Consider the following 14,876-nt stretch of genomic DNA (forward strand, 5'->3'; position numbering starts at 1 on the left):
TTAAATTACATGCAGTGTCCACCTGCACACCTCCTGGGGCAGACGGCCCACGGCTGTGAGCAGCAGTGTAGCTTAGCGGTTAAAGGAGGCAGCAGGAGCCAGACTACCTGGTGTGAAGCTTGAAGGTCTGATCACAAAGTGTGTGATCTCACGGGGCACCTGAGAGCTTCAGTCGGTTAAGAGTCCAACTCTTGGTTTCAGCTCACATCACAATTTCGTGGTTCACAGGTTTGAGTTCCACACTGGGCTGTGTGCTGATGAACGGAGCCTGCCTGTGATTCTCTCTATCTCCTCCTCTCTGCCCCTCCCCTGCTTGTGTTCTCTCTCTCAAAATAAATAAATAAACTTTAAAAACAAAACAAAACAAAACAACAAGCAAGGTGTGTGATCTTAGGAAAATTACCTAACCTGCCAGGGTCACAGGTCCTTCATCTACAAAATAGGGGTACTAACAGTAGTTCTCTCACTGGGTGGTTAGAAGATTAAATGAGTTAACACACCTAAAGCACTGGCATTATGCATGGAGGACATACTAAGTGCTCAATAAACTCATTAGCTACTAGCCACTATCATTGCCACCACTGCCACCATTGCCACCTCGCCACCACTAGATGCTTGAGGGGGTAGAAACAAAATGGATTAAAAACCACGAACAAGCTTGTTTTCCCCATCTAAAAACTGGAGTCATCTGATTCTTGATAAGCCTATAATAACCATTACAGTACACTAATTTCTTTTACCACATTCTCTCAATCTCTGATGAAAACTCTTCTTGTGAGGCATTCTGTAAAATACAATGAGACAGAACATTAAAACGTCCAGCGTGACAAACTGCTTGTGTCCTCGTATCTTGGAACTCATAAATACAAGCGATTGTTTCAAGGCTACTATAATGGGAGGAGGGGAGGAGGCTCTGAGAGGCTCTTCTGTCTCGCCTCTGCCTTTCGGGCCACGCTGCTCTGCCCAGTAGCTCACCCAGGATGACTCTTCACAGGCCAAACTGCAAAATCTCTCGAGAAACACGACCATCTAACGAGCAACTAGGGCTGTGACTGTGCACCACCTGCCGCGGCTCTTCCATCCGGCAGAGGAGAGTCTCAACAGGCAGTCGTCACTCCGATGCTTTTCTGTCCAATCTCTTGGATAATTAAAAAAAAAAAAAAAAAAAAAAAAGAAGCCCTTGGCTTTGTCACTGGTACTGACAGCAGCTTGCAGTGACCTGAAGATGTGGATAAGTTCTGAGTTTTCACCAACTTGATTATAAGAGTGTGCTCCTCTTCAGCAGGGAATAATAAACCTGGACACACAGTAACACAGGCCCAAAGTTCAAATTCAAAGCTACCCATTTAATGTAAAGACTAATGAGCTCAGGCAATGACACGATACCAAACCGGGCCTTGTGGCTCCAGAGGCTGTGTGCCTACCAGTCAGGGTTGGAGGCTCTAGCCTCACCCAGGGGGTGAATCACAGTGCTGCCACTCTCACCAGCTGCGTGACTCTAGGCCCAGGGCTTAACTCTCTATGCCTCAGTTTCCTCACAGGTAAAATGGGGATATTAGTGCTTATCAGTGGGGCAGCCGTAAGCAGTAGTAAGCCACTGCATGTGTATGAGTCAAGACACATCCAGGGCATTCCCTGTAATATGGTAAAACGTTCAGTAAATGTCAAAAGGAAGCATAAAAATCCACCTACCAAAACATTTAGTTTTCTAGTTCTTAGGTTGGATAATCAGTTCACAGATGTACTTTTTTTTTCAAAGTTTATTTTTGAGGGGCAGGGGGTGGACAGAGGAGCTCAAGCTGGCTCCGTGCTGACAGAAGATAGTCTGACGTGGGGCTCGAACTCACAAACTGTGAGATCAAGACCTAAGCAGAAGTGGGACATTTAACCAACTTGAGCTGCCCCGGTGCCCCCACAGATGTACTTTTTTGAAATCACTCTGCCTCATTACTTATATACATTACAAATATATCTTCTATATGTCAACTATTGCATAATTTTTTTTGGTAAAGAACAGACTTTATAGACAACCATGCTGCTAGTTTCACATGGGAGGCAGCTAAGAAAGCAAGACAAAATGGGGTGGGTTCAGCGTTTCATCCCAAAGAGTGTTAGGCTGTAATCGGGGAGAATCCAAGGTCTTAAGCTCATTGAAAGCAGGAAATACAGGGATGTTTGAAATCACCGGGTCCAACTCCACATTTTGTAGATGAGGAAACGGTGATGTTGACAAGTGTTTTCAGATCTTTCAGTTCACGAGTGACAGAAGTGCAACTCTTCCTGCTACGTGTTTGAGCTACATTTTAGAAAGGGAAAAAGACACAGTTTGGAAGTGAAGGTAGCGCTCTAACAATAGGAGCTAACATCTGTGAACATTGGCGAAGGTTTATTATACCCCAGGCACTGTGCCAAGCACTTCGCATGTTAGCCTTACGTCACTTTTGCAAAACCTGTGAGGTAGTTACTATGATTAACTCTACTTTCAACTGAGAAAGTAGAGGCCTATCGAAAGGAAACGGCTTGCCCCAAATCACGAGCCGGGGAGTGCTAGAGTCTGGAAATGAACCCACGCTGTCAGACCCCTGGATATTGCCCAAGCAGGAGAACCGAAAACGCAGTGAAACTCTTGATCCCTCACTCTCTCCTACTCTTTTGGTAACTTCTCTGTTCTGAGGCAGCGCAGAGATACACAGTAAATGAAGTGGGGTTTTCATTGTTGTTTGTTTTTAATTCTAGTATAGTTAATGTATATAGTGTGATTAATATTAGGAGAACACAGAGATTTAACAATTCTATATATTACTCAGTGCCCATCACGGTAAGTGTACATGAATAAGGTGCTTTCAAAGTGAGAGGAGATAATTTATAATTTAGAGCCTACTTATTCTGTGCTATACAAGGCACCACACACACTCAAGTGCCCCCAACCTGTCCAAGGCCACAAGCTGGTGATGGTGCTGCTGGGGGAGGTGGAGCCCACGCGGCCCTAGCGGGGCTCCAAGGCCCCGTTTGCCAGCCTATTCAGTGGACAGTATGCGCTTGTCCATCCAGCAGCTCTTTACTGAGCTCAGCCAGATGCCCTTAACTAAGGCTTGTCCTTACATGGAGAGGAAACTCAGCAAAATCCTGCTCTCAAAGAACTCGCGGCAGAGGTAAGACAACAGATGGCTTTCAGCCTGGAATCCTGCTGTCCTTACACCTCCGCAGTCGGGTAGCAGAAGCAGTGAGGGCTACGGAGCTCCCGCCTCCCACATGACTGTCCCAGGACACGACGCACGTCACCCAACCTCCGTCACACCTCTGTGCACACTTCACAGACAGATGAGCTCCATTCTCCTCTCCTCCTAATACTGGGAGCTCTTTGTCTTTGAAGAAGCAGGAATTAATTTCATCTCTAGCTTTCTCTTGTTTACCACCAGGGAGTGGCACAAAAGGGTTAACGTGAGGAGCTAACAACGACAAAAATATAAAAGAGGGTAACTTCTCTACTGCCCCTAACTTTGGGAAAGAGCCAATGGGATTCCACAGTATTTGCTCAAAAATGTTCAAAGGAAGACATGGAAAATTTTATCCTCAAGACTTTGCTGCCTGAGAAAAAAATCCAGAACCCTGGGGGCCAATTATTCTGCTCTCTTGGACTCTGACCTTGGAAAGTCTTCCTCTGGTTTGAACCTGACTGGAACTGAGGGCAGCTGACAGCAGAGGGGCAGCTATACGCGCAGCCTGTACGGAGGGTGGTCAGGGCTAGTGACGGCCAGCTTCAGAGCGTCAGTCACCAGTTACTTTACCACACCAAACCCACGTGCTAAATGAGGAAGAGCAGCAAGTCTTACTGTGATTTAAATTTGTAAGTTTCTACTATGTTCCCAATATCATGCTGGGAGCCGGGGCCTCAAAGCACTGGCAGGCTTTTAAAAATCAAGTAATACTGGGGGCGCCTGGGTGGCGTAGTCGGTTAAGCGTCCAACTCTGGATCTCGGCTCAGGTCATGATCTCACAGCTCATGAGGCTGAGCCCCGCATCAGGCCCTGCACTGATGGCGTGGAGCCTGCTTGGGAGTCTGTCTCTCTGCCCCTCCTCCACTTGTGTGCATGTGCACTCTCTCTCTCAAAATAATTAAAAAAAAAATTAAATTAAAATTAAAATCAAGTAATACTGAATTGTACCAATAAAACTAGACCAAGAGAAGGCAAGTGTAAGCAGAGCATATAAGAGAAGTGGGAGAGGGAGGGAGACACGATGACTTACTCTTTGCAGACAGAAGTGAGGGAATCTTTGTGATATGAATTAGGAGGGAAGACTGTGGAAAACTACGAGCTGGAGTTTAGAATAGAGTGGCTCTAGACTGTCTTCCTTGCTTCTGCTTTTCCCTGGCCTGCTGGGAGTTTAAAATTCAAAAAACAAGCTTAATAAGGAACTAAAAGGAATTGGGTTCTAAACCTGATTTTAAAGTTTGTAACCTCGAGTTAACTTAATCTTTCTTTCACAACTTGTTTTCGTCAACTGTGAAAGGGAGGGAGCATGTATATACAGGAGCCCGTAAAGCTATTCACACTTTTGTATGTTTGAAACTTCCATATTTTAATGGAAATACTAATACCTATTGCTTAGTTGTTATGAGGATTACAGGAAGTAATTATAGAAAATACCTAGCCAGTGCTGGGGACTCTGTAGTATTCAGTGGTAGCTATCATTATCAACACGGTATTTTCTGAAGTTCTGCAACGCGGGTACGGAGAACACCACACTATGAACCAGTAAAATAATTGCTGCCGAGTGGGGACCAGGAATGTCTGGATGTCTGTACACGGAGAACCTTTCCATATATGGGTCTCACAGGCTCACTCTGTCATCACTTTCATCTTTCCCTTCCTGCGTTATTCATTCATTCAACAAATATGCACCTGCTGTATACAGAACACAGAATGGGAGGAACAAAGACAAGAGAAGGGTTCTGAGGGGACACTATAACAGGGCGGGACGATGGGGACACCTACGAGCCATCTGAAATGATATACGAGAAGGTTTGGGGATGTGGGTGTGTACACTCCTCTGAGAAGACCTGAAGGGATTTTAAAAGGAACTTTTTTTAAGTTAATGAAAATCTAATAAACAGAAAGCATACAAAATTTATATAGGGAAAAAGACAGCACACTCATGAAAAATCACAAAAGTAGCCTTGAGCAAGTGGAAAGGCAGGCTATGATCTTGGATAAGAAGTCTCAATATCATAAAGATGTCAGTTTTCTCTAAGCTAAATTTCACATAATCTCAATAGAAATACCATCCAGTTGTTGCTGTCTGAAACTAGACAAACTGATTATAAAGTTTATATGGCAATAAACAAGCAAAAACAGCCAGGTAAACACTAAAAAAGAGCAACATGAAAAAACTGGCCCTTTCAGATGTTAAAAAAATTTTAAAGGCTCTAAAATTAAGACAGTTCTGTAACAGCATATGAATTGACAATCAAATCAATGAAATGAAACAGAAAATCTGGTAAGAAACCCAAACGTATATAAGAGTTTAGCATCCAGTAAAAACGGCATCTCAAATCAAGGGAGAAAAGAACTTTTCATAAGTAGTGTTGGAACACCTGGCTGGCTAATGGGGAAAAGATAAAATTGGATCCTTCCTCGAACCAAACCAAATGTCAAGATAAATTCCAAATGGATAAGAGCCTCAGACGTGTTTCAAAAAAAAAAAAAAAAAAAAGGTGAAACCATACATATACTGGAAGAAAACATTAATGAATTCCCCATAAATTAAGAGCAGGGCAAACTTCCTAACTGTGACTCAAAATCTAAAGCAATACACTGTAAGACCCATAAATGTAACTATGGAAAGATGTAAAACTTTTGTACAGCAATAAAACAACATATGCAAAGTTAGGCATATGACAAATTAAAAAAATTTTTTGCAACTTATAGCACAGATATTGGGCAGATAACCTGTATCTCATTAAAGGAGAAAACAAATTTAAACTATACTGAAATATTATTTCTTATCTAACAGATGGGCAAAACCCCCAAATCTTTGACAGCAAGACTCAAAGAGAAACAGAGAAGAGGGATCAGGCATGAAATAAAAACTGCGACTGAACTTTGCTACGTAGTTTTGATTTTGGAACCACATAAATGGTTTACATAGTTAAAAAAGAAAATTGGATTTTTAAAAGCAATTCTTAAAGTTTAAAACGAGCCTGCTGATAAAGCTTATCAAACTGGTGGCATAAGCACACAGAGAAATAAATACATCGACCGGCCTCGGGGCAGTTATTTGACAACACATAGTCTAAGGACAAGGGAACCACATAGAAAATGCAAACAACATTCAATGATCTAATGGTCAGTGCAGATAGTGGCATTGCTACTGGACTGGTTAGTAACATGGCCAGGAATATCCAGCAGCCTCAAAGGTCCCGAGTATGACCTACTTGTCCAGGAAACGATGAAGTTCTGTGGCCCATTTGAGTGGTACTGACTAGCGTCCAAGTAGAAGAGTGAGAGGGAAGGGAAGAGAGTAAGAGATTTGAGAGACCCAACCAGAGCTTGAGGGCAGCACAGGCCAAGCCTCGAACTGCATTTATCCTGAAGGCAGGCAAGCCATTTGAGAGTTTTAAGCAAGGAGATAACAGAGTAACATGTGATCCGTGCCTCATAAAGATCACTGGCAACAGTATACAAAATGGATTAGAGAGGAACAAAGGAACAAGCCAGCTGGCCAGCTGGGAGGCTGTTGTAGTAACCCAGGACCAGAGATTATAGTAGCTTTAAACCGAAAGACAAAGGGGACATCAGTAGACTTGCAGCCTAAATAAATAGATGTTAACNCCCAGGTTTCTACCTTTTGCAACTTTGTGGTGTGATCTACGGAGACTAGGAACGGAAGGTCAGTACCAGATGGAAGAAAATTGGCAAGCTCTCTGCTGCCAGAGCCCCTGACATCATCCTTCAGAGCTGGTGGAGACAAGGAGCTAAAGAAGTCAAGAAGGAAGATCCAACAGGCTGCAGTCATAGAAAGCTGAGAAACAGATGAAACGAGCAGGTTAGATAACCTCTTGCAGTATTTTCTCAAAATCAGAAATAGAACCACATACTGTTCACTGTGTTTTTTCTTTCAATGTTTATTTTTGAGAGAGAGAGAGACTGCGTGTGGGTGAGGGGCAGAGAAATAGAGGGAGACACTGAATCCGAAGCAGGCTCCAGGCTTTGAGCTGTCAGCACAGGGCCCCTGCGGGGCTCGAACTCACGAGCTGTGAAACCATGACATGCACCAAAGTTGGATGCTTAACCAACTGAGCCACCCAGGTGCCCCTCACTTTGTTTTTATATTTTTAAAAAATGTCAAGTAACCAATATTCAGAGGCTTAAAAGCTAGTAATCCTTTGTTTCTTTTTTTTTTTTTAATGTTTTATTTATTTCTAGGAGAGAGAGAGAGACAGTGTGAGCAGGGGAGGGTCAGAGAGAGAGGGAGTCACAGACTGAAACAGCCTCCAGGCTCTGAGCTGGCAGTCAGCACAGAGCCCGACGCGGGGCTGGAACCCACAAACCGCGAGATCATGACCTAAGCGAAAGTCGTACGCTTAACCGACTAAGCCACCCAGGCGCCCCAGTAATCCTTTGTTTCTAATCTCCCTCATCCTTCTTGGGCCCTTTCCTTCATAAACACTTACTTTGTAAAACATCTAGAGTTCCAGAATCAGACTTTCAGGCCCATAATAGAGGTCACTCAAACAAATACTTCCAGGGACCAGACGGACGTAAAATCTTTCTTTAAATCTAAGCAACTCACTGTTAAACAGTATATGGGCCAAACAAATTAGCCCACAGCAGTTTTCTACTGAAGTCCCATGTTTACAAAATGTCCTAAGACTTAAAGATAGTTCCTTCCTTTTCTTTCCATTTGAGTACTAATACATAAAACCAGAAATTACACCAAAGAATTGACTTTTTCAGAGGTCTTAGTATTAGATAAGCAAGAGAAGTTTGGTTTAAAAACTCTCACGGTTCAAGGGTTTGAGCCCCGCATGGGGCTCAACAGCTCAGAGCCTGGAGCCTGCTTCAGATTCTGTGTCTCCCTCTCTCTGACCCTCCCCTGCTCATGTTGTCTTGCTGTCTCGCTGTCTCTCTCTCTCTCTCAGAAATAAATAAAAACATTTTAAAAATTTTCAAAAAGAGCTCTTTCTTTCCCTAGATAGGTGGGGCTGCCAGGACAAACACAGGGGGCAGTATCTCTCCTCCTTTGTTCCTCTGTCTCTGCCTCCTTGAATCCATCCCTCTCCTCTTCCTCTCTCCCTCCTAACCCTACATTCCTGTGGTCCTGAGGAACCTGGTCCATCAGCAAGAAGTTGATGCCTAGAGCCAGAGTATTAGCCTCCTACCACTCTTCCCTTCACCGGGCAGGAGAAACCAGCAGGACAGCGGCTACCACGGCTGCCGCTGAGACAACGCATTACCATTTCAACCGTCTCCTGTAAAATAATGACAGTGATCTCTGGGGCAGACAGCCCTAGGAGACAGGACACTCAACTCTGCTTGGCCACCTGAGATAGGAACCAAGGCCTGGAAAGATACTTTCAAAACTGAAGTCAAGACCACACAGCAGTAAGAAGTAACTGGTTTCAGGGGGACCCATCACTACTTTGATCCAGTGGTTTTTATTACATGTGACGTTTCATTGTTGGCTCTGCACCTTTTGAGGGTCAAGGATCCCTCTGAGACCTGATTAAAGAATGGGCTCACTCCCCAGAAACATGACAGTCAGACAAATATGCAGGCAAATTCAAAGGATTCATGAATCCCCCGCAGCTCAGCCGTTTACCCGAGTTTAACAATCTGGGATCAGCTGTAATATATTTGCTTCATCTAAGGAAGTGAAAAACTTGGGTGTCATGAGTTTGAAGATTTGGAGTTAAATAACCACCTCAGGGAAATATAAGGAAAGCTAGTGTTCCTTCCTTACCCTTCTCTCCCTTGAGGGTTGCAGAAGCCTCAAAACTGCAATGGCCTCTGCAAATGACAGACCGCACCCTCTGCATGACTTCAAGAAGGTGACAATCTCATCTCTGAATTTAAATGCCCTTAATATTTAATTCTCTCCTCTACATAGTTACAGCTTGCTTTCTTCACCTCATCGGGATGATGGCTGTAGGAGGGCAGCCTATCAGAGATCCAGAAAACCATAAATTCCAATTCAATTTCCTTGTGAAAATCAAAGAGCTCGCTCTCTTGAAGAGTTGAAAGCGGCTGAGGGGTCACTGCCTTCCTCCAGGGTGCTGGTACAGGCAGTATTCCAAAAGGGTAATGTAAATACTCAGTATGAGGCAACAGGGCATACCAATTTGTTTTTCAATCTATTTTACTTCAGTTCAGAGCTTCTTGGCAGACAGATAGTCGACAAAAACAACCACACTTTGGTTATACTCGGTCTTCTTCAATCCCCAAAAGCAGTTGAGTATTGCCAAAGTGTGGCTCGTTTTCCTGTGCTGCCTGTCTGCAGCAATGCTTTGAACTGAAATAAAATAGATTGAAAAACAAATTGGTATGCCCTCGCTCTTCCTGCAGTTTTACATTATCCTTCAAAACTAGTGTTACCACCTTCTCTTTACTGGAACCCAAAAGACCCAAATAACAGAGTAAAACTGCAATACTTTAAATGCGAAGGTCCCACCCAAACCTAAAATAGCAATTTAATGCCGGGCTTATTGTTCAACACCGCATTAACATGCCACTGTCGGGCCTGTTCCTTGGGCCTGTTCCTCGCTCCGTTTGCTGGGCTGGATCACATCTTCTAAGGACATGTGCAACCTGGTTCCTAGATGCGGTTTAAAGCAAAACTTGACACTGCCAATCCTCTTACACAGCGTGCTTGATTTCTTACTGCCTCTGCAATTTTTCACGTTCATGACCCCAAATACCTTCCTATTTTTACCAATTCCAAAAGTCTGCGACTTGCTTTAAAGCATTCAATGCCCTGCTTAAAGTATGCAATGGTATTTTGAAAACTTTCAGAGGAAACCCAAAATCATTTGCAAACAAACTTTGAAATGACCACCAACTAGAAGAAACCTATCATTTTCTTACACTGCCTCAAGCAAATGCACCCGCCTTCAGTGGAGGAACACACTAAAATAATGAAAAGTACTCTGAGTAGATAGTTGTATAATTTGGTTGAAAAAAAAGAAAAGTAAAACACATTTGGAAGAGTTCCTCTGTCAACAAGAACATTGAGAAAAAATAAGATCTGTTCCTGTCTCTCCCAAAGATAGAAACATACATACACACCCTCAGCTTTGTTAGTAACATAATCCTGGATTTTTGTTATTATTTAGCACTTTAAATACATTTTTCTATTTGGGGCCAAATTTGGTTTTCTCTAATTGGAATTCAGCAACATGTGTAACAAGAACAAAAAGGAAACAGCAAACCTGTTATTAAACTTTTTCTTATTTAATCTGCACAACAACCCTTTCGAGGAGGTACCACTATACACATCTCCTATTAGACCATCTGTAGCTGGCCAATGGGCATGCAGCCCTCTCAGCAGTAAAGGTGGCTTGAGAGTCGGCATCTCAGAGCACAGGACTAAACCATAGTACCACGACTCACTTCTTTTAACCCTCCAACACCCCCAGTTCTTGCCACCTCACAATCTCAGATCCTATTAAAAAGTTCCTCCTTCCCAGTTCTCTCCCTTCTCGCCTGGACTGGATTCCTGTCACTCAGACAGGTTCGGTTTTAACTACCTTTCTCAAGTGGCTTGCTGGGCCAGCCCGGTGACAGGGGTCCCCCGGGTCAGCACTGTTTTATTACCTTTATCAGAGTTGCCACTGTTTGTCTTAGAAATGAGGTGTTAGGTCCATCTTGCTCACAGTAATCATAAGGCCTAGCACCATGGCATCTGGTATAGCAGGCGCGCAAATATTTGATCAACAAATGGCCTGAACTGTTTATTTAATACTTACCAGACTACAGGCTGTGGGCCCAGGCTAACAGCTGATACAAAGACAGGTAAGGTGTGGTTCTGCCCCGGAGGGCCTCCCAAGAAAAGGTACTTAACAGATGGAGTAATACAGGGTGGTGGGATCAGCTGAGGTTCAGATCCGACCCAGCTCCCTCATACATTAGCTATGTAACCTTGGACATCTCTCTGAATCTCAATTTTCTCGTCTTTAAAACAGGAATATTAATACTACCTTTGTCATACAGTTGGTGAGAGGACCGAATGATATTCCATGTAAATAAAGCACGTAGTGCTTTGCAGGAATCATTTAATAAATATGAACTACTGATTTTATTATGATGCTATGACAGCTGCATTTGAAATGAGCCTTGTTTACTTGCATACCATCTGTCCAACACCCTACTGAATTTAAACCCTGTCAAAGTGCAAAGATCATGGTGATCTTGTTCTCCCAGGGATTCAAATCATCCTTAGTACATAGTAGGTGCTCAGAAAATACTCAGATTCATGAATGCAGACATGTGGGCACAGGGTATTCTAAAATCATTTGTTAAACTAGAGATGAATAGCTAGGTTTGGGAGCTACTGTGTAGAAGAAAGGCATCTAAATTAGAAAGTTGGGTGTGGCGTAAGTTTGATGAGTTAGCTAAGAAAAACTTCACTTCAAGGTTGTAATTATTAGATCTCCATACACCATACAAAGATTTGGAATTCGACTTGAGGAAAAAACCAAACAGCCCCAGGTTGAGACTTGAAAGAAGTCCCAGCAGTATGAGGTGGGTCCCAGAGGAGAGGGCTCCCCTGGAATGAGCTCAATTTGCCAAACCTACAATCGAGTACACCCTTAGGAGGTTTAACCTCAGAATCTGGGATTCCTCTCTTGAGCGGAAACACGGATCCTGATTTTTGAAATGTTGTTAGCAAAAAGCCGCTGGGTATGAATATTAACAAAGCACCTGACTTAACTGTAGGCGCTGGGTGGATGGTACTGTTACTAAAAATAGGGGAAACAATTCCCACATTAACCGATCAGATCAATAAGCCCAGAGCTTTAGGTGCACGGGGTAACTTTAATTCGAGTTTCCCTTTCCGTGAAAAACGATCAGAAGAATCGCCGGACGACCCTGACCAGTCTACTTGTGTCCAGGGCGGGGGTTGGCACACTTCTGTGAAGGGCCGGACAGTAGGTATCTTTGGCTTTGTGTGCCATGTCCTCAAAGCCAGGCCATGTCTGTCGCAACTACTCAACACAGCCCTCGTAGCAAGAAATGAACCATAGATGATATAAAGCAATGAACGTGGCTGTGTGCCAATAAAACTTCACTTGGGGACACTGAAATTTGATTTCATATACATTTCACAAATTACAAGAAAGTCTTCTCCCCCCCCAACAAATTAAACATGTAAAAACCACTGTTAGTTCCCTACAGCCCAAAACGGGGTGGGGTGGGGGGCTAGGGATTTGGCCCCAGGCCGGAGCCTGCCGAAGCCTCGTGCAGACTTGTTAGGAGGGGGAAAGACTCTGGAAGCGACGACGAGGAGGCCTCGGATCGCGCCGAGGTGCAGGCAGTGACGAGCGGGGGCAGGCCCCAGGCGGGGGCCGGGCCGGGGGCACCCCGACAGGGCCCCGCGGCCTCTCCCCACCGGAGACTTACAGCCGAGCCTGCGCTCGGGGTGGGACCCGCCCCGGGGGGTCTGCGTCCGGGGCAAGAGGAGGTGGCTGCGACTCGGCAGAGCCCCGCGGAGTTCGCCACGCCGAAGGGTCGCAGCGCGCCCCTCATTTGGGGCGCCTCCCGGGCCTCAGCTGCTAAAGGGGTCTCCACGCTGAGTCCCAGCCCCGTTTCTATGGTTACCTGTTCAGCACCGATTCAAACTGCCGTTCTTTATTGACAGCGCCATAGAGGACACGAACACTCCTGCCCGAAGGGAACAATAAAGCTTTCTCCATTCAACAGCGCCAGAGACGCCAGAAGGCGGCCATTTTGAGGCCGGCGCGTAAGGAGTAGAGCGGCGAGGGGCGGCCCGGCCTGCCCCGCGCGCCATAGTCACGTGTTGGGGGCGGGCCCTGAGGGGCGGGGCCTGCGTCGAGCGCGCCCTCCACCAATGTCCGGGCGCCGGGGCTAACGGGCCGTTAGCAGGCTCTCTGACCTGTGACCTTAGCCACTCCCTCCCCTCCCCACACTCTGTTATGAAAGTTTTGATGGGGTTCCGCGGACTCTTGCTTGGGCAGTACTAGAGTGAGGATCTTATTTCAAGAATGGCCCAGAAGTAGACACAAAAGGTTTCTCTACATTTTTCCAAAACACATTCACGTGCAACGCAGAGACGTGACCTGAGCCGCGTCCCCAGACGCATCCTCATAGGCGGAGAGTCTTGGCACTGCTCGGACTTGATAGGCTAACAAGGTCGTATCAGCCGACCGAGGTGTGTTGAAGGCGTTTTGATCCCGCCTTTCCCTCCTCCCACTCAGGATGTGGTATGGCGGGGGGGGGGGGGGGGTNGCTTTGTTGCACAGTGAGCGGTCCACGTTGGAGCTCCTGTTGCCACCTTCATACAGCCAAACAGAGTAAGTCAGATCCAGACAGTATCAGACAAATTAAGTCACATCAGTGCTGGCCCACTGAACCTCACACTGTCACTCTGTCACTGACGCGCAGCCAATTTTTCTGTCACTGCCAGTCATGCCACCCAAATCCAGCAGTCTCAGTACAATGCCGAGTTCCCTCTGCGGTTACAGCTGTTACATCCACAATGTCAATATTCGGTCGTTCTGAGAGCTGTCATTGTCAAGCTGACTCCCACTCCATCACCGTTTTTAATCACAAATTCAATCTGCTGGGCAGAACTGTCACTTGCATTGTTGCTGCCATTGGGTTCATTATTGTTTACTGTCACTGTCCGGCCACAGGCGACCACTGTCAAGGACCACAAACTTCAAACAGTTCTGGACAGTATAGCAATTGGACTCTGTGCCCAGCTGTCACCCTTTCGGTTTTCACTGTCATTGTCACTCAGCTACTTTCACTGCCTCATAGTCAAGCCAATATTTAGCAGGCCCCTACTGGGTACACAGCTGTCCTTGTTATTGCCCAATTAGTCACTTTCACTATGATACTCACATGTCACTGTCACATACAGGGTCAGACTTACTATAGCTGACATCCAGTCACTCTAGTAGTCACTAGAGCCACACCACAGCCTTTGTGCCCCCAAATCACTCATTTCCACCATCTCCACATTCTCTCTTAATGGGAGCCCCCGACATACAGGGTTGCCACATGTAGCAAACAAACCACAAATACCTAGAATGGTACTTGGCATGTAGTAGGTGCTCAAAATATATGTCCCAAATTAATGGATTTTTTAAATGTTTTATTTATTTTAGAGAGAGACAGTGGGAGCAGAGGAGGGACGGAGAGAGAGACCCAGAATCCGAAGCAGGTGCCAGGCTCTGAGCTGTCAGCACAGAGCTCATTAAGGGCCTCGAACCTAAAAACCGCAAGATCATGACCTGAGCTGGATGCTCAACCGAACGAGCCACTTGGGCACCCAAAAATGGATTTTTTAATAATAAAAAAACTATTATTGCCATGTACTGTTTGTAAATGTGAATGGCTTAAGATTCAAACATCTCAAACAATAGGAATAAGTCTGCAGCCACACTTTCCTCACTGTTCTACTAACAACACTCTGCATCCTACAGGGACTGGGAGAAAACATGAGAAGTGTGGCTGCCATGTACATGAATTCCTGGGACCACAGTTATGAAGAATAAGATTCCTTAATTTTGTATTTCTTATTTTAAAAGGAATACATGTTGGGGCACCTGGGTGGCTAAGTTGGTTTAGTGTCCAACTCTTGATCTCATCTATGGTCTCATGGCTAATGAGATCAAGCGCTGAAATGGGCTC

At 45.1% G+C, this 14,876-nt stretch overlaps 1 protein-coding gene across 3 annotated transcripts in view; it reads right to left on the reverse strand.

The window, feature by feature from the left end:
* The window catches only part of ZBTB40 (zinc finger and BTB domain containing 40), a 78,170-nt gene extending 65,205 nt beyond the window's left edge, over positions 1–12,965 (reverse strand). For all 3 annotated transcript variants that reach the window (XM_077775491.1, XM_077775490.1, XM_077775489.1), the window contains exon 1: positions 12,819–12,965. The gene's annotated coding sequence lies outside the window, so the exon portion shown is untranslated. The remainder of the gene's footprint in view (positions 1–12,818) is intronic.
* Positions 12,966–14,876: the final 1,911 nt, after the last annotated feature.

This window comes from Crocuta crocuta, unplaced genomic scaffold, assembly GCF_008692635.1.
Source record: "Crocuta crocuta isolate KB4526 unplaced genomic scaffold, BGI_CrCroc_1.0 scaffold127, whole genome shotgun sequence".
NCBI lineage: Eukaryota > Metazoa > Chordata > Mammalia > Carnivora > Hyaenidae > Crocuta > Crocuta crocuta.